Below are 19,367 nucleotides of genomic sequence, written 5' to 3'. Positions count from 1 at the left end.
GCAATGTACTCGACTTCTGTCGTAGAATCAGCGATTGTATCCCGCTTCGAACTCTTCTAGCTCACAGTACCACCATTAATGCAAAATACGAACCCTGACTGCGATTGATAATTATCCTGATCGGTCTGGAAGCTGACATCACTGTAACCCTTTACAGCTAGCTCATCATTGCCTCCATATATCAAGAAATATTCTTTAATCCTTATTAAGTACTTAAGAATATTCTTGACCGTTATCCAATGACTTTCACCTAGATTTGACTGGTATCTGCACGTCATGCTCAAAGCATACGAGACATCAGGTCGAGTACATAGCATATCGTACATGATAGATCCTATGGCTGAGGCAGAAGGGATCTGATCCATGCGGTCTCTCTCCTCTCTAGAAGAGGGACCTTGAGTCTTCGAAAGACTCACGCCATGTGACATCGACAGAAATCCCTTCTTGGAGTTCTGCATGGAAAACCGAAGGAGTACCTTGTCAATATATGTACTCTGACTTAGGCCAAGCAATCTCTTAGATCTATCTCTATAGATCTGTATCCCTAAAATGTGGGATGCCTCACCTAAGTCCTTCATTGAGAAGCAACTCCCTAGCCAGGTCTTGACAGACTGAAGCATAGGGATGTCCTTCCCAATAAGTAGTATGCCATCCACAAACACTATGAGGAAGACAACTATATTCCCTACAACCTTCTTGTAGACACAAGGCTCATCTTCGTTCTTGATGAAACCAAATTGTTTGATTGCATCATCGAATCGAAGATTCCAGCTCTGAGAAGTTTGCTTTAGTCCATAAATAGACCTATGTAGCTTGCATACTCTGCTAGTATGCTGTGGATCTACAAAACCCTCAGGTTGTGTCATGTACACATCCTCGAGCAAGTTTCCATTTAGAAACGTGGTTTTGACATCCATCTGCCATATCTCATAGTCACGGTATGCTGCAATAGCAAGCATGATCCGAATGAACTTAAACATCGTTACTGTAGAAAAGGTTGCATCATAGTCAATACCATGAATCTGCTTAAAACCTTTAGCTACCAAGCGACCCTTATAGATAAGTTCATCCATGTCAGTCTTTCTCTTAAAGACCCACTTACACCCAATGAGTTTTACCTCTTCAGGTGGATCAACCAAAGTCCATACTTGGTTGGTGTACATGGATTCCATCTCGGATCTCATGGTCTCTAGCCATTTCTCGGAATCTGGTCTCATCACAGCTTCCTGATAGATGGTAGGCTCATCCTCTATGAGCACAACGTCATCATGGTCAGACAAGAGAAATGAGTATCTCTCAGGCTGATGACGTACCCTATCAGACCTGCGAAGAGGTATGTCTACTTGAACTGGTTGTTGTTCCTCAACTCCTTGTGGAACAACATCATCCACAACACTTTGTGGTTCTAGTTCAACTTCCATCGAGGCTTCAGTGCTATGGTCCGCATCTTGAACTTCTTCAAGATCGAATGTACTCCCACTAGTCTTTCTAGAAACAAAGTCCCTTTCTAGAAAGACTCCAGTCTTTGCCACAACTACCTTGTGCTGACTGGGAATGCAGAAGTAATATCCCTTAGTTTCCTTGGGATATCCAATAAAGTAACACTTGTCAGATTTGGGTCCCAATTTGTCTGAGACTTGACGTCGAATGTAAGCCTCACAACCCCAAATCCTCATGAAAGACACCTGGGCATCTCTCCCAGTCCATATCCTATATGGTGTCTTTATCACGGCCTTGCTGCCGTATCTAGAGCATAGCCCCAAAGGAATGTCGGAAGATCTGTGTGACTCATCATAGATCGTACCATATCTAATAGGGTACGATTCCTCCTTTCAGATACACCATTCCACTGTGGTGTTCCAGGAGGAGTGAGTTGGGATAGAATCCCACACTCAGCTAGATAGTCACGAAACTCATGGCTAAGGCATTCTCCACCTCGATCTGATCGAAATATCTTAATACTCTTGCCAAACTGGTTCTGTACTTCATTCTTAAATTCTTTGAACTTTTCAAAGGATTCAGACTTATGTGTCATCAAGTACACATAACCATATCTACTGAAGTCATCAGTAAATTTGATGAAGTACCTATAACCGCCTCTAGCAGCGACATTGAAAGGGCCACATACATCACTATGTATAAGACCTAACAAGTCAGTCGCTCTCTCATTGTGCCCACTAAAGGGAGTCTTGGTCATCTTGCCTAGTCGGCATGACTCACACGTCTCATAAGATTCAAAATCAAATGAGTCCAGCAAACTATCCTTATGGAGCTGGGATAAGCGCTTGTCATTTATATGACCTAAGCGACAGTGTCAGAGATAGGTTTGGTTCAGGTCATTTGACTTGAACCTCTTGGTATTTATGTTATAGATAGGGCTTTCAAGGTCTAGAATGTAGAGTCCGTTCATCAGAGGTGCACTACAATAGAACATATCTTTTAAATAAACAGAACAACATTTGTCCTTTATAATAAAAGAGAAATCTTTCTTGTCCAAACAAGAAACTGAAATTATGTTCTTAGTTAATGCAGGCACATAACAACAATCATCCAACTCTAATACAAGCCCAGAGGGCAGAGATAGAAAATAAGTCCCTACAGCAACCGCAGCAACCCGTGCTCCATTGCCTACGTGTAGGTCCACCTCACCCTTCGCCAATGCCCTACTATTTCTCAGCGCTTGCACATTAGTACAAATGTGAGAAACACATCCGGTATCTAATACCCATGATGAAGAAATAGATAGATTGACTTCTATAACATATATACCTGAAGTGGAAGTCTCACTTCGCTTCTTCTTAAGATCTTCCAGGTACACCTTGCAGTTCCTCTTCTAGTGCCCGGTCTGACTGCAGTGGAAGCAGGTAGCATCCTTGGCGACCCCTCCTTTAGGCTTCAGTGCCTTGCCTTTGCCCTTGGCTTGGGACTTTCCCTTGCCTTTGGGTTTGCCCTTGCCCTTGTGTTTCTGAACCATCAGAACAGAGTGGGGCTTAGCCTTCTTAAGGTTCAGCTCAGCAGTTCTTAACATGCTAAGCAGCTCGGGCAGTGACTTGTCAATTTTGTTCATATTGTAGTTTAGAACGAACTTACTATAGCTATCCGGTAAGGATTGCAAGATCAGGTCAGTGGCCAGCTCTTGGCCAAGCGAGAATCCCAACCTCTGTAGGTTTTCTATGTACCCAATCATTTTGAGTACATATGGGCCTACGAGAGCCCCATCTGACATCTTGCACTGAAATAGTGCCCTTGAGATCTCAAATCTCTCGTGTCGCGCTTGCCCTTGATACAGTTGACGAAGATGTTCAACCATATCGTAAGCGCCCATCAACTCGTGTTGCTTCTGAAACTCAGAGTTCATGGTTGCGAGCATTAGACAGGACACATCTAATGCATCATCTTGATGCTTCTTGTAAGCATCTTTGTCTGCTCGCGTGACATTGGCAGGAGGAGCCTCCGTAATGGGCTGCTCAAGAACGTACAGTTTATGTTCCTGGGTGAAAACTATTCTCAAGTTCCTGTACCAGTCCAGGAAATTTGCTCCGTTGAGCTTGTCCTTCTCAAGGACAGAACGCAGGGAGAAAGAGTTCGTATTCGAAGTCATGGTTATCTACAACAGAAAAATGCAGAAAATAAATATCATATTCTTTTAAATCATTTAATTAGGCCTTTAACTAAATGATGTTTCCACTGAATTCTATAATACATGTGGGGCAAGATCCTCATCATACTAACCCTTGAGTTAGCTTTGGCTAATACGCCCAAGATTTAGTATGATCGGTAGGTAATGATTTACCAATTACATCTCTATGCAACTCTTGTTTATATGATCATTATCCGCAGTTATATTAAAACTTGAGCTAGCTTTGGCTAATACGCCCAAGAATTAATATAAATGTGATTATGTCCTATATTTCCAACCGTTGGAAGAATGCCTATAGTTGTACTCGATCCAACCGAGTTAACTAGGAATACTCAATCTAATTGAGTTTGTATTCGCCCATGCGTTGATAAGCGGGACCAAGATTATCCCTCCGTACCCTACCAAGATAATATGTGTTGCTCTGCTTTGGCAGATTCAACAACACATGTGATCGAGGTAGTTATAGGTATCACGGCACGGTAGACATTAGAGTTGATGCGATTGAGATCTAATCTAATCGAAAGGGTACATCTTGTACACGATTTAGATCTAATCTAATCGTTAAGCACTAATTAATTACTAATCATGCATCATATACACACAAGCAATTAATTAAATTTATTTGTGAGTAGTCATGGCCCTACTACGATCTTCTCAAGCCAATGAGAAGATCGGATGGTCAACCTAAGGTTAACAACTTCTCAATCTCCTCCCTTTGACCACCTTGTGTTGCTCGCGCCTTCCTCGTAACTCCGTCTCGAGTGGACCTTCCACCGCTCTAATTTTGTACATTACAATTTTGAAACTCGAGTTACATTCGAGTCTAAACTAATTTACAACAAGAATATAAAATAGAGAAAGGCACGACGCGCAGGTCGCGAATCAAATATACAACACGCACAACACAAATGACGGCGCGCAGACCGTAATATGAATTCTAACACATTTCCAATCAAATTGGGTCGTTTTGGGCCATGACCATCACAAATTATACATAATTCTAAATTATGTAATTTCCATAATTTTCTGTAATTTTAATACCAATTTTTACAATTTTTACGAGTAAAAATTCCCGGCGGTCCCGTTTAGCGGTTTTCGGACGCAATCGCGGAACGAATCCCCTTGCGGGGCCAGGGGCAGCGCCCCTACCCGCGATCTAACCATCGCGAGTATCCCTAAGCGATCCTACAGCGCCTTAGTCTGCTGTCCCAAAAATTTTTGGGGGCGAAACCTTGACGTTTCGAAAAAATCTTCTTAGTAGTCGAAGCCTACAAGTGTTGAAACACTTGTGCTTCGCTTCTACGAGAAAATTACCCATAAAAAACTATAAAATACTTAAAATTACAGAATGTTACAGAATCTATATTTTTCATAAAAATACAAACTAAACTCGTACAAGTCTTCGCACGTAGCTCTGATACCACTGTTGAGTTTTTTCGGGCCGCGAAAATCGCTTTTTCGCGTTGCGGAAACCCCGAAACCCCCAGCCACCAGATCCGTGCAAAGTAAAAACTTTCGAAAACATTACGAGTACGAGTTTTATGCTAGTTCTAAACTAGGAGAAGGAATTACCCTTGATGTGTGTCCTTTACGAATCCCGCTCGTCCAGGGAAGTGCCGGATCTCGAGATCGTCAAGCGTACGATCCTCTAGAAGTATCCACACGAACAAATGGGTGGAGAAAAACCAAACAAAGGTGTGCTAGCACCCTTGATCAGCCACGGTAAGAGGAGGAGAGGGAGAGCTTGAGGAGAGAGCTTGAGGAAGAAGAAGATGTGAATGAGCCTTGAATGAGAAATGAATTTCTCATTCAACACAAAAGTGGTCGGCCACCTCAAGAAGTGTAACCCCCCATTTTTTGCATTAAGTGGCCATTAAAGAGGGAATATGTAACCTCCATGAGGTGGCACACACATGTGCCAACTATAATGATGTGGCACATTATCATTGGCCACTTAATGCCAAGTCACAAATGATGTGGCATAAAGTCAAGTCAAACTTGACTCTTCCTCTTCCTCTCAAGTCAAGTCAAACTTGACTTAATCTCTCTCATGGTTGATATAATCCAACCATTTAATTCAAGCCAATTTAATACAATGGATCTAATTCATTTAATTAAATTGATTCAATGAGTCATAATCTAAATTAGACTCATTGAACACATAAATCAACTTGAGTCCAACTCAATTAGCCCAATTAGGATTACTCTTAATCCAATTTGATTCATCACATGAATCTAATCCTCTTGGTTCATCATATGAATTTAATCTCCATCTAATTGTCCTTAGTGTGTGACCCTATAGGTTCTTGTAACGTTGACAATGCCCCTAAACCCATTTAGGAGCATAAGTAATGAGCGGTATCTAGCAACACATCATTACTACCCAAGTTACAAGAATGTTGAGATCCAACATCACCTTGTGACTACTAATTGTGACTCCTCACAATATATGACAAGTGTCCTTCTATCATAGACATCTAGATTGATCAATGTGAGGCATAGACCGTGTCATCCTCTGACCAATCTAAATCTTGATCTCCAAGTAGACTCACTAAATCAAATGAGCTCAATATCTCATATTGACTCATTTGGGCATGGCCATGCACTTCGTGGTCTCACTCTATCAAGAATATTGATGTCGCTCCCGTCATATAGGAGGGATAGATCCCATCTACATCACTCATATCCCTCTGCATAATTCGTTACATACCCAGTAATCGCCTTTATAGTCCACCCAGTTACGGGTGACGTTTGACGAAACCAAAGTACATAATTCCTTATGTAGGGATCCATGGTGACTTCAGGTCCAAGGACTAGTAGTCATACTAATAGACACATGAGAAAGTATATGACACTCATATAACGATCCATGATATTTCCTCATGGCGGGTCATTCAGTATACATTCTCCAATGAATACCCATGTGTCAACTTGATATCTCTATATCTATATCCATAACTTGTGAGATCAAGTCATCGAGTTGACCTACATGCTAGTCTTATTGCATTAACATTGTCCCTGAATGTTATTACTCGACTAGGAATGATTAAGAGTAATGTTCCCTATATCATCTCACTATCGGTTCAACTAACCGATTGATATAGGTGAGAACCTTCTACTCAAGGACGCTATTATACTTAGTTTATTTGGCACCAATACAAGTAAGTGTAATAACAAAAAAAAAATGTCTTTATTTATATAAGAATATGATACAACGAGTCCATAATACAATCATCAAATGATTGGATCTAGGGCTCTAACTAACATTATCCACCTCTTCTTTGATGATTTTATTCTTGTCGGTCCTGAAATCTCGCTTCTTTTGCTTGATTGGGTGTGTGTCAGGATAAACATAGAGTACAAGCTCCATGACTATTGGCGATACGCCCGTTACTTCTTTGGGCGCCCATGAAAATACATCACTGTTGCGTGTTAGGCATTCCACCAGCTCGGTCTGAAACTCCGGAGCTAGGTCGGTCTCTATCTGAGTAATGGATTCTGGACGACTAGGTTGAATCTGGATTTTTTTTCTTCATATACCAAGACATGCGGCTTCTCTTGAATAGTATTGACTTCCATCCTCTGTATTTTTTGAGCAGCACTAGCCTCCATCTTCACTATCTCCACATAGCACTTGCATGCTACCAATTGGTCCCTTGACTTCTCCTACTTGATCATCCATGGAGAATTTTATTTTTTGACAAAAGGTTGAGACGACCACCTGGAATTCATTTAGGGTCGGTCGACCCAAAATGATGTTATAAGCAGAGGGCGCGTCTACAACTATAAAGATTGATCGACATGTTCTCATTAGAGGCTTCTCCCCTAAAGATATGACCAACTTTATTTGGTCGAGCGATCGAACTTCGTTGCCAGTGAACCGGTACAACGGAGTCACCATGGGCTGAAGCTTGCTCGAATCTATTTGTAGCTGCTTGAATGCTTGCTTGAAGATAATATTAACTGAGCTACCTGTATCAATAAAAGTGCGAACAATGTTATAATTAGCTATAATAACCTTTATTATTAAAATACCATCATGGGGGACCTCCACCCCCTCTAAATCTCTGGGCTCGAACCTAATCTCAAGTCCCAGTGCCTTCTCTTGGTTGCAGCCAACCTCATGGATTTTCAACCTACGGGCATGCGACTTTCTTACTCGGTTGGAATCCCCATTAGTCGGCCCTCCAACGATCATGCCAATATTGCCTCGAGGGGCATTGTTATGATTCTCCTCTTGCTGAGTCAAAGGTTGTTCTTGCTGAACTCGGGCGGGTGCTTGAGCTTGCTCGGCCTGGGGCTGAGGTGCTCCCTGATGCAGCTCAGTCACTCGATACTCAATCTTGAGAGGGTTGTTTTGTCGCTGATACTCAATCTTGAGAGGGTTGTTTGTAGCTAATACGATTGGTGGTTTGGAGCTGGAGAACATCGACGGTATATGGGCTTGTTGTTTCATTGATTCAGCAGAGTGTAACGGTCTTCAGTGTTGTAAGTGGACATTTGATGGTATGTGCACCACCTTCATGGAGCTTCCCGAGGAGCTTCCACATGCTACACGACCTAAGACCGTGGTTCTTGATAACGAATTTGAGGACCCACCCAAGGTCCTCTTAGTGGGGGAGCAGGTTGTGTTGGTCGATCGATCGTTGGGCAGGAGCAGGTGTGGTGATTTCCTTCTTTCGGGTTGTTGGTGCAGAGTGCACCTAAATCAAATATAAGTTTTGATGTTGTCAAAGGTTCAAGTTAAGTCTTGTTATGATCTAACAAGTTGACCAAGTGTGCAGGCTATTTACTCAACCGGAAAAGTTCTAGTTGAAGGCTAGGCAGGAAAGACTTAGCAGATCGTGGAGGCCAGGCGGAAAGACCAAGTGGGTTGAGAGGATTCGACATTTGGCGGAGATGCTCGATAGGTTTGGAGGACCATAGATCGAGGGAAAGTCCTGGGTGGTCGATCCAATGCTAGGAGTTAAAGTCCAAACATGTCTGGAGGATCATGTTTGGCAAGTAGGTTGAGGTAAGCAACTGGAGAAGCAACAGTGAGGTCATGTTCCTGATAGGAACAATCTAAGGTTGCTGATCCAACTGAAGAAATCGGGAAGCTTTCCAAGTTTAGATCAAGACAGTTCTACTGTCTAATACTTCTCATGCATCATAAATTACTGTGCTAATTTCTGTTTTGCATGAATATTCGGTATAACTCTGTTTTGTAGGTTTGGCCTGATTGGTCGACTGAACAAGCTTAATTCATATCAGAGACAAGTTCAGACCAAAGCATAGCAACATTCGACCAAGGCCTGATCGGCCGACTGAACCAAAGGATTGATCAACCGAACACTGATGATGTGGCAAAGATCAGTTCGATCAGAAGCAAACATGGGAAGCCAAACTGATCGATCGACCAAACACAGGGATCAGTCAACCAAACGATCATCACATTAAAAGCGCATTTAGTGTGAATCTTGCCGAACAGGGAAGTTCACTGTTCAGTCAACCGAACAAAGGGATCGGTCGACCGAACCATTAAATGTAATTAATGTCTGAAGATTAAATCAGCATCATATCTCAGGAAAAAAGAAAGGGAGTGGGTTTAGTCGACCGAACCCAAGGATCGATCAATCGAATGTTGACGATTCTTATAAAAGTGAAGCTTGAGGTCTAAGGTTGTACATTTGTTCTGTGTTCATCATTGTACAAAGCTCCTGTTCGTACGATAAGTCTGCTACTCATCAACAAACAAGTTGCTGCTCAATTCAAGAGGTACCGACCAAGTTCCATCCGACATCTAGTGTCGGTATACTTTTAATTAGCTTGTTTTGTATTCTATTTCAAGTAAGATAATAGGTTGTTATTATCTTACACATTTCATTATACGATCTGCTTCTCTCCGAGATTTTCGGAAAGAAGGGTTTTAGTGGATTGCCTAACGGTGCGATCAAGGATCGCGGGTCTTGGAGTAGGAGTCGACGTAGACTCTGAACCAAGTAACCGAAACTATTCTTTACTTTCCGCCGCACTACTTTGATTTAAACGTTGAAAAGAAAAGAGTTTTTAAATGCGCGATATTCACTCCCCCCCTCTATCGCACTCTTTCAATCCTACACGGGCAGCCTGTGCTTCTTCGACGTTGATGAATTCAGTTGTCCGGTTGATCAGCAGGTCAAAGTTCGTCGGAGGTCTCCTGGCCAGATCATGAAAAAAATCATTATCAGTGAGTCTAGAGAAAATGCGCTCACTAAAATCTCTGTGGTGGCCATGGGGATATCCATAGCCACCTGATTAAACCTCTTGATGTATGCTCGGAGTCTCTTTGGGCCCTTGTTTGAGCGAAAAGAGGCTCCAAAGGGTTTTGTGGTAGCATCGGTTACTGGAGAAGTGGTGGAGAAATACTTTATGGAAGTCCTTGAAGTTGTGAATGGAGTTGTCTGGCGATCGTTTAAACCATCGTTGGGTTGCCCTGCCAAATGTGGTGAGGAACATTCAACATTTTATGTTGTCCGTAAATTGTTGGAGAAGGGCGACATTCTCAAATTTGAGGAGATGATCCTCCGAGTCGGTTGTCCGCGAATACTCTCCTATGTTCAAACTTTGATAATGCTTTAGCAATGGATCCTCCAATACCCATTAGGAGAACGGGGCGACGATTCGCTCAGGAGAACTATCACTGGCTAAGGCTTTTCCTTTGCGCCTATCTCGGACAAGTGCTTCTCCCGAAGATTCTTGGAGTACTCCTCCTTGGCCCAACTACTTAGGCAGTGTGTGGAAGAGTACTCGAGGGCACCAGATTGGTGAAAGAGGCGCAGGAAGCAAATGAGCAAGGCCTTCCTCTTGAATTCCTCTTTCCCTCTGATGTGCTATCATTGATACTGTGTGATTTGGCGGTGGTAGTGTACCTCCAGTAGCTGCTTGCCGTTGCTACAATGATTTTTGCACTCAAGCCTCAACAATCATCTCGAATTTCTCACCCGTTAAAGTAACAATTGTGAGTTTTCCAGCTTCTTCCATTTCGAAGCTTCAGATTCAGGCGGAGATTTTCACAGACGACGCTAAATTTGATCTTGTCTGAAGGCTAGGGAGATGGCGCGTTGGCTCAGGTGGATGGTGTGTTGACCGGCGGAAGATTTCTTTAATCGACGATGGAGCTCCTCAACGATCTTACGCACAATTCGGCAATCCAACAAAGTATTAGTGACCAAAGACCAAGGAAAGGGTCTCTAACAAGACCCTTCGACGCTCAAGTAAATATATTTTCGACGAGTGGGTGAAGAAGAATAGTAGAGGATATGCGTGAGAGTAAGGACTCGATGATGCTCATTACGTACCTTGCTAACATACAGGATCCCATCTTTATATACCACCTCTCACAACCTCCGTGATCGTGAGGTAGCCCCTTGCGTCGAAGTTTGTTAGGTGATGGAAAAAAGTACAGTCTGGGTGTTCCATAATAATAGTCCGAGGAATTTTTTTTCTACCCACATATATACCTCTTTTGTCGTTTATGATTCACACCATTATTGAGGCGGTTAAGAGAATATGCTGTCGTGATTAGCTAGCTTATGAGAGACATAATAACCTTCGAAGAAGGCTTCAAAGGAATATTCTCTAACAAGTTTTGGTAAGTTGTTATAATGTTGTCTGCTCCTTGTCTGTTGAATATATCTCGGTCGATCTATAAGGCTGTAGGACCGTTAGATTCGATAGAGGGGGGGGGGGTGAATATCGATTCGAAAATATCGAGTATAAGCGCAGCGGAAAAGTAAAGTAGACACAGGGTTTTTTACTTCGTTCGGAGCCTGTGACGACTCCTACTCGAAGGCCCGTACTCCTTGAGTACTTTCGTTGGGCAATTCACTAGCAATTCGGATAATTACAATTTAAGTACAAAAAGATGCTAATGAAAAGAAAAACAAAGCTGTACCGACAGACAAGGAATTTAAAAGAGCGGGAACGTGTCGTCAGAGCTTTGTGAGCGTCGTTGGAGCGCAGAGCAGTAGAGCGAGTAATCTCAGAGTTCTCAGATGTGAAAGATGATTATGAAGCTCCTGCCTGGGGCTTCTTTTATATGTTGCTCCGGGTGCCTGGATTCCTTCCGGGCGCCTAGAATGTGACGTAGCTGCTCAAACCGAGATGCTCCACGTGGTGACGACTTGGCCTGGATATAATTTGCTTTCCGGGCGCCCAGACCACCTTGTTCCAGAAAACTCCCTTTTCCTGCAAAACAAAGTTAGTCCGAGGCAATATATATCCTGCAAAATAGATTATTAGCACACTTATGAATTAGCACAAATAGTATGACTTAGATTCCGTCTTTCCGAGACCGGAATCTAGTCACGATCTCGATTTAGACATCCGAAATGGATCTAAGCCGGATCGACGCCTAATGTTCTCTTCCCGGGAACGCGTCCTCGCAGTCACTCCCCTCTAGTGACTTACCTCACTTACCTGTCAGACGTCCGGTGAGCCCTTCGACCCGTCTGGACTTCTCGCCAGCTATCCGGTCAGCCCGTCGACCTAGCTGGACTTCTTGCCAAGCGTCCGGTCAGCCCGTCGACCCGCTTGGACTTCTTGCCAGCTATCCGGTCAGCCCGTCGACCTGGCTGGACTTCGTGCCAGACATCCGGTCAGCCCGTCGACCTGTCTGGACTTATCCTGCACACTTGATCAAAGTGTCAGATAACAACAAAACTAACTTAACCTATTTGTTATTCATCAAAACCTAGGTTAGACCGTTAGTGCTACCCGCACCAACAATCTCCCCCTTTTTGATGGAATGACAACCTGGTTAAGTTAGTGAAATGAATAAAACAGGTACATGGTAGTTAGTTTTAGTGTTTTCAATTTGGTTTAGCTAACTTAACCACCTAACCCTCCCCCTTCGGCATTCATCAAAAATAGGCAAGGATAAACAAGCATAGTGTAGAGTTACTGTAAAAATTTAAGAAACAGCTAATTTTGGAGAATATCTAAGTCTGATTCAAAATTCAAAGATACTGATAAACGTACAATTTAAAAAATGGTCAAGTTGACTTGGGGGAGTCAAGTTTAAATTTTAAAAAGTATAAGTTTAAAATTTGATTTTTCAAAACAAAGCAAGAATTAAACAAGTAAAATTAATTTTTCAAGAAGAAAAATTTTAACCAAAATAATTTTGTTAAGGCTAATTTGATAAAAGCTAAGTTTGGAAAGTTTAATTTTCAAGCATATGTTACAAAACTGAATAAGTTTAAATTTGCAATATTCAACTTTTAAAATCAGGTTTAAAAATTAAGTGGGATTAAACTTCCAAGTTTTTCAAACACTTAGTTAATTTTAACTTTTTGAAAACTGGTGTTGAAAAATAAGTTTGTTTTAAAATAAATGTACAAAAGCATTTTTAAACACACAAAATTTTAATTAATTTCTCCCCCTGAACTTGATACTTAAAATTAAAAAGCTGTCTAACCAATTATTTACTAACTAACTATCAGAAGATAGTAGCTTTCACTTGGTTAGTCAGATTAAGTTGATTATAAGCAGTCAGTGTTTGACTTGACTGATTAACTTAATCTGATTAATGTCTGATTTGTATTTAACGTCCAGACTTATGCTGATGCACTGAAATAAGCATCTTAAGTCCAGACAGTTGGCCTATGCATCTCACCCCTTTCTATGTTTGTCAAACACAAGCAAGGTAAACCTAAGGTGTTGGTGAGATTCTCAAAAACTAGTCCTATGGGTACATGTTTTCTAGGGATTCAAAACTAGTCTAAGGCCAAAACTATTTTTGAAAATCTAAAACTGGAAAGTTTTGAAAACAGACAAGTTTAACTTATAATTTGAAAACAATTATTTTTGGAAACAATTTTGAAAAATCCTAGTCTATTAAGCACATCCCTAATTTTCGACGTAAGTTGCTAAATTCACTTTCAGGGAGTGGCTTTGTGAAAATGTCAGCTAAATTTGATTTGGACTCAATGTATTTGAGTTCAATATCACCTTTAGTAACATGATCCCTGATAAAGTGGTGTTTAATTTCAATATGTTTGGTTCTTGAATGATGCACAGGGTTCTTGGTTAAGTTAATTGAACTTATATTGTCAATTAATACTTTTACATTTGTGATATTTAAGTTGAAATCTTTTAGAGTATGCATCATCCATAATAATTGTGCAACACATTCGCCTATAGCTATGTATTCTGACTTAGTTGTAGATAGAGCAACACAATGTTGCTTTCTACTAAACCAGCTGACAAGTGATGAACCTAATAATTGGCATCCACCACTTGTGCTTTTGCGGTCTAATTTACATCCAGCATAATCTGAGTCAGAATACCCTATTAGTTCAAAATTATTTGTCCTAGGATACCAAATTCGATTTTTAGCGTAATTTTATTATATATTCTGTAACCCCTACTGTTTAGAGAATATCCTACAAAAATTCCATTTTCTACTTTAGAGGTGAATTTTCCTAAATGTTCTCTAGTATTTAGGATGAAGGCTGGACACCCAAATACTTTAAAATATTTTATGTTGGGTTGTTTGTTATAAAATATCTCAAAGAAGGTTTTATTATGTCTTTTATTTAATGTTGTTCTATTTTGCACATAGCAGGCTGTGCTAACAGCTTCTGCCCAGAAATATTTAGGTAGGTTATATTCATTTAACATGGTTCTAGAGGCTTCTAGTAAGGTTCTATTTTTTCTTTCTACAATTCCATTTTGTTGGGGGGTTTTAGGACATGAAAATTCGTGATGGTAGCCATTTTCAAGACAGAATTTGTTAAAATTATGATTTTTAAATTCCCCCCATTGTCACTCCTAATTCTTTTAATTTTAATATCTTTTTCGTTTTCAATTTGTTTGCAGAAATTTATAAAGATTTCAAAAGTTTCATCTTTATGTTTTAAGAATTTTACCCAAGTAAATCTAGAATAATCATCTATAATTACTAAACAATATAAGTTTCCATTTATAGATTTGACTCCATGGGAGTCAAAAAGGTCTAAATGTAGAAGTTCTAATATTGAGTTAGTTTGTGGCTGATTTGTTTGTTTGTGAGTGGATTTAGTTTGTTTACCTTGTTGACAAGCATTACATATGGTTGAATCTAAGTTAGGTAATTTTGGTAAGCCTCTCACAAGTCCATTTAGTTTACTTATATTTCTAAAGTTGGTGTGAGACATCCGCCTATGCCATAACCAAGTTTCTTCTTTTTGTGTTAAATAACACTTAATGGAAGAAGTGGTTAGGTTGATGGCATAGATGTTGTCTTTTCTAAAACCTTTTATGCTTATGGTAGGATTATCTAGATGTTTGATTAAACACTCTGTGGATAAAAATTTAACCTTATACCTAGTATCACACAATTGACTTATACTCAGAAGATTATATTTAAAATGTTCAACAAGTAAAACATTTGTAATTATAAAGTCTATTTTTAATTCAATATTACCTATACCAATTACCTTGAGTTTGCCGTTGTTTCCAAAGGCAACTGTTCCTAAGCTTTTGTAAGTGAGTTGAGTGAACTTGGTGTGATCTCCAGTCATATGTTTGGAGCAACCACTGTCCAAAATCCACTTGGTTTCCTACAGTAAGTAGGATTTAAAGTTAGTCTTTTTATTTTTGAACAGGCATTATTTAAGTTAAGTTTTAAAATTAAAGTGTGTTTTAAGTTTGAAATTTTAAGTTTAAAATTAAAATTTTGAAATTAATTCTTAAATTAAAATTATGAAATTAATTGATAAGTTTAAAATTAAAATTTTGAAATTAAAATTTTGAAATTAATTTTTAAGTTTAAAATTAAAATTTTGAAATCAATATTTTGAAATTAATTTTTAAGTTTAAAATTAAAATTTTGAAATTATTTTTTTAAAAAAATTTTAAAATAATTTTTAAGTTTAAAATTAAAATTTTGAAATTAATTTTTAAGTTTTAAAATTAAAATTTTGAAATTAATTTTTAAGTTTTTAAAATTAAAATTTTGAAATTAATTTTTAAGTTTAAAATAAAAATTTTGAAATTAAAATTTTGAAATTAATTTTTTTTAAAAAAATTTTGAAATAATTTTTAAGTTTATAATTAAAATTTTGAAATTAAAGTTTTGAAATTAAGATTTTGAAATAATTTTTAAGTTTAAAATTAAAATTTTGAAATTAAAGTTTCGAAATTAATTTTTAAGTTTAAAATTAAAGTTTTGAAGTTAATTTTTAAGTTTAAAATTTTGAAATTAATTTTTAAGTTTTAAAATTAAAATTATGAAATTAATTTTTAAGTTTTTAAAATTAAAATTTTGAAATTAATTTTTAAGTTTAAAATTAAAGTTTTGAAATAATTTTTAAGTTTAAAATTAAAATTTTGAAATTAAAATTTTGAAATTAATTTTTAAGTTTAAAATTAAAATTTTGAAATTAATTTTTAAGTTTTAAAATTAAAAATTTGAAATTAATCTTTAAGTTTTTAAAATTAAAATTTTGAAATTAATTTTTAAGTTTAAAATTAAAATTTTGAAGTTAATTTTTAAGTTTAAAATTAAAATTTGTAAATTAATTTTTAAGTTTAAAAATTAAAAATTTGAAATTAATTTTTAAGTTTTAAAATTAAAATTTTGAAATTAATTTTTAAGTTTTTAAAATTAAAATTTTGAAATTAATTTTTAAGTTTAAAATTAAAATTTTGAAATTAATTTTTAAGTTTTAAAATTAAAATTTTGAAATTAATTTTTAAGTTTTAAAATTAAAATTTTGAAATTAAGTTTTTAAAATTAAAATTTTGAAATTAAAATTTTGAAATTAATTTTTAAGTTTAAAATTAAAATTTTGAAATTAATTTTTAATTTTTAAAATTAAAATTTTGAAATTAATTTTTAAGTTTAAAATTAAAATTTTGAAATTAATTTTTAAGTTTTAAAATTAAAATTTTGAAATTAATTTTTAAGTTTAAAATTAAAATTTTGAAATTAATTTTTAAGTTTAAAAATTTTGAAATTAATTTTTTAGTTTAAAATTAAGATTTGAAATTAATTTCTAAGTTTAAAATTTTGAAATTAATTTTTAAGTTTAAAATTTTAGTTTTGAAATTAATTTTTAAGTTTAAAATTAAAATTTTGAAATAATTTTTAAGTTTAAAATTAAGATTTTGAAATTAATTTTTAAGTTTAAAATTAAAATTTTGAAATAATTTTTAAGTTTAAAATTAAAATTTTGAAATTAATTTTTAAGTTTAAAATTAAGATTTTGAAATTAATTTTTAAGTTTAAAATTAAAATTTTGAAATAATTTTTAAGTTTAAAATTAAAATTTTGAAATTAATTTTTAATTTTAAAATTAAGATTTTGAAATTAAATTTTAAGTTTAAAATTTAAGTTTAAAATTAAAATTTTGAAATTAATTTTTAAGTTTAAAATTAAAATTTTGAAATTAATTTTTAAGTTTAAAATTAAAATTTTGAAACCTTATTCATCTCACCCGATCTAAATTACCAATCAGAGAATCCTATGATTTTTTGAGATGAAATTGGATTTTTAATTATGGAGTTTTGGTTTAACTTGTGTTAGATTTAGATTTAGCTTTGGTCTCCACAAATAGGCAATTTTCGGATAAACTTCTAAGCTTGGTGAGTCACATGGACGTCATTAGAAGTAACCAACCTTTCGAGGTTTTCCGAATAGTCCTATCCACGGAGCTTAGTACTAAATCTTGGTCTAACTGGTTAGGATTCATTTAAGGGTAGCTTCGGTCAGTTCCACTTGGCCAAATGCACCAGATCGAAACCATATCTTTCTAGACATGCGATGCCCAAGTTTCCCTAACGTACTATCATCCAAAAACTTCACCAGTACCATGATTCAAGTTAAACTTGGTCTCTAATCCTAATTACCCTGCCGGGTTAGTTTTTAGGTTACCCTGTCGGGTAAGTTAGTTTTGGAGGTGCCAGCTATTCTGGAGCCTCCCCCTGAATTATTGGCCATTGATTTAAATTTTGGTTTTAGGTTTGTGTCGATTCCTTTTATAGTTATGGTTAACTTGGTGATAATTTTGTTGATTTTTAAAGTGTTTAGATTTTGAATTTGATTTAGGTTTGTATTTTGGATTTTGGTTTGGTTTATTCGATTTTATATAATGTATTTTTTCTTTAGGTATATAATATTGATTAAGTCCTATTTGCGTGGTTAAGCACGCTTTCGGAACCCAAGCTAGATTAGTTGATTTGTATTGGGTTATTAATGATTTGAAGGTTTTATTTGAATTCGACTTATATCCTAGTCCGGTTTTATTATAGCATGCTTTTTGATTATTTAGGATTAAGTCTAGATTTTTTGATCTTGTTGTGAATTTTTCTAACATTTCTTTTAAATTATTAATCTCATTTTTTAATGATAAATTTTCCTCCTCAAGTGTTAGATCTTGAGTTGGATTTGTATTTTCTTTTTGTTCCTTGAGGTTTTGATTTTCCTCAAGAAGTGATTTGTTTTCATTTTCTAGTTTAATCAATTTACTATTTAAACATGAAATAATTCTAAAAATTTTTTTGTTTAAATTAAAATCTACCTCATTCGGGCCTTCGGAAAAGAGTACAGACTCGTGGCTTGTTTCGGGTTCAGACCCGTCTTCATCTTCCGACTCGTCTTCGCGGGCCATCAGTGCGAGGTGGCTCTGATGTTTCTGCTCTTCTTCCTCCGATTCGTCCGAGGAGTCGTCCCATGTTGCTTTGAGGGCCTTCTTTTTGGTTGACTTCGGTTTGCCGAACTTCAGTTTTGGGCATTCGTTCTTGTAGTGCCCCTTTTTATTACAGCCAAAGCAAGTCACGTTCTTTTGTTCTGAGGGAGAGCTGATCTTTTGAAGGTCCTTTTTGCTGAAGCTCCTTTTTCTCCTGGTGAACATTTTTCTTACTAAGTTCACCAGGTGTTCTTCGTCTTCGGAGTCTTGGTCAGAATCTTCTTCATATTCAGGCTTGCTCTTCTTTTCCTTGGACGAACCTGCAAATAAAGCTATACCTTTCTCGGCTCCAGCATTAGTTTGTTCATGTAATTCTAATTCACAGAAAAGCTCGTCTAATTTTAATTTAGAAAGATTTTTAGAAATCTTGTAGGCATCTACGATTGATGCCCACAAACTATTACGTGGAAAAGCATTTAATGCATACCTTATTAAGTCTCTGTTTTCCATCCGGTGGCCTATCGCATGAAGCCCGTTAAGGATGTCCTTGATCCTCGCGTGGAGCTGATTTGCCGTTTCACCTTCCTGCATTTTTATATTAAGAATTTTATTTAAGAGCAGGTCTCGTTTGGTTACCTTGGCGTCGCTCGTTCCCTCGTGCAGCTCGATCAATTTGTCCCACAGCTCTTTAGCGTTTTTGTGTGGACCGACTCTGTTTAGTTCTTCTCTTGTTAATCCGCACTGTAGAGTGTTGATCGCTTTATTTTCTGTTGACGCTTTTTTCTTCAAATCTGCTGTCCAGTCTTCGGAATCCAGTATATTCCCAGAGTTGTCCGCTGGAATTTTATAGGGTCTCGTGACGCTCATCCACTGGTCGAAGTCTGTTTTGAGGTAAACCTCCATGCGCTTCTTCCAGTACCGAAAATCGTCCCCGTTGAAGAGTGGAGGGCGTACTGTGCTGAAGTCTTCTTGTTGGGACATCCTGTACACAAGTAAATAGCCAAAAAAAAATATCCGAAGACTTGGTCTTGGATTAGTAGTGCGGGAAAAGTAGAAAAATCTAGATTGGTGTTGCACCAATTTATATTTAATTG

This window comes from Zingiber officinale, chromosome 1A (assembly GCF_018446385.1).
Source record: "Zingiber officinale cultivar Zhangliang chromosome 1A, Zo_v1.1, whole genome shotgun sequence".
NCBI classification, from domain to species: Eukaryota; Viridiplantae; Streptophyta; class Magnoliopsida; order Zingiberales; family Zingiberaceae; genus Zingiber; species Zingiber officinale.
This window is presented reverse-complemented; position numbering follows the sequence as displayed.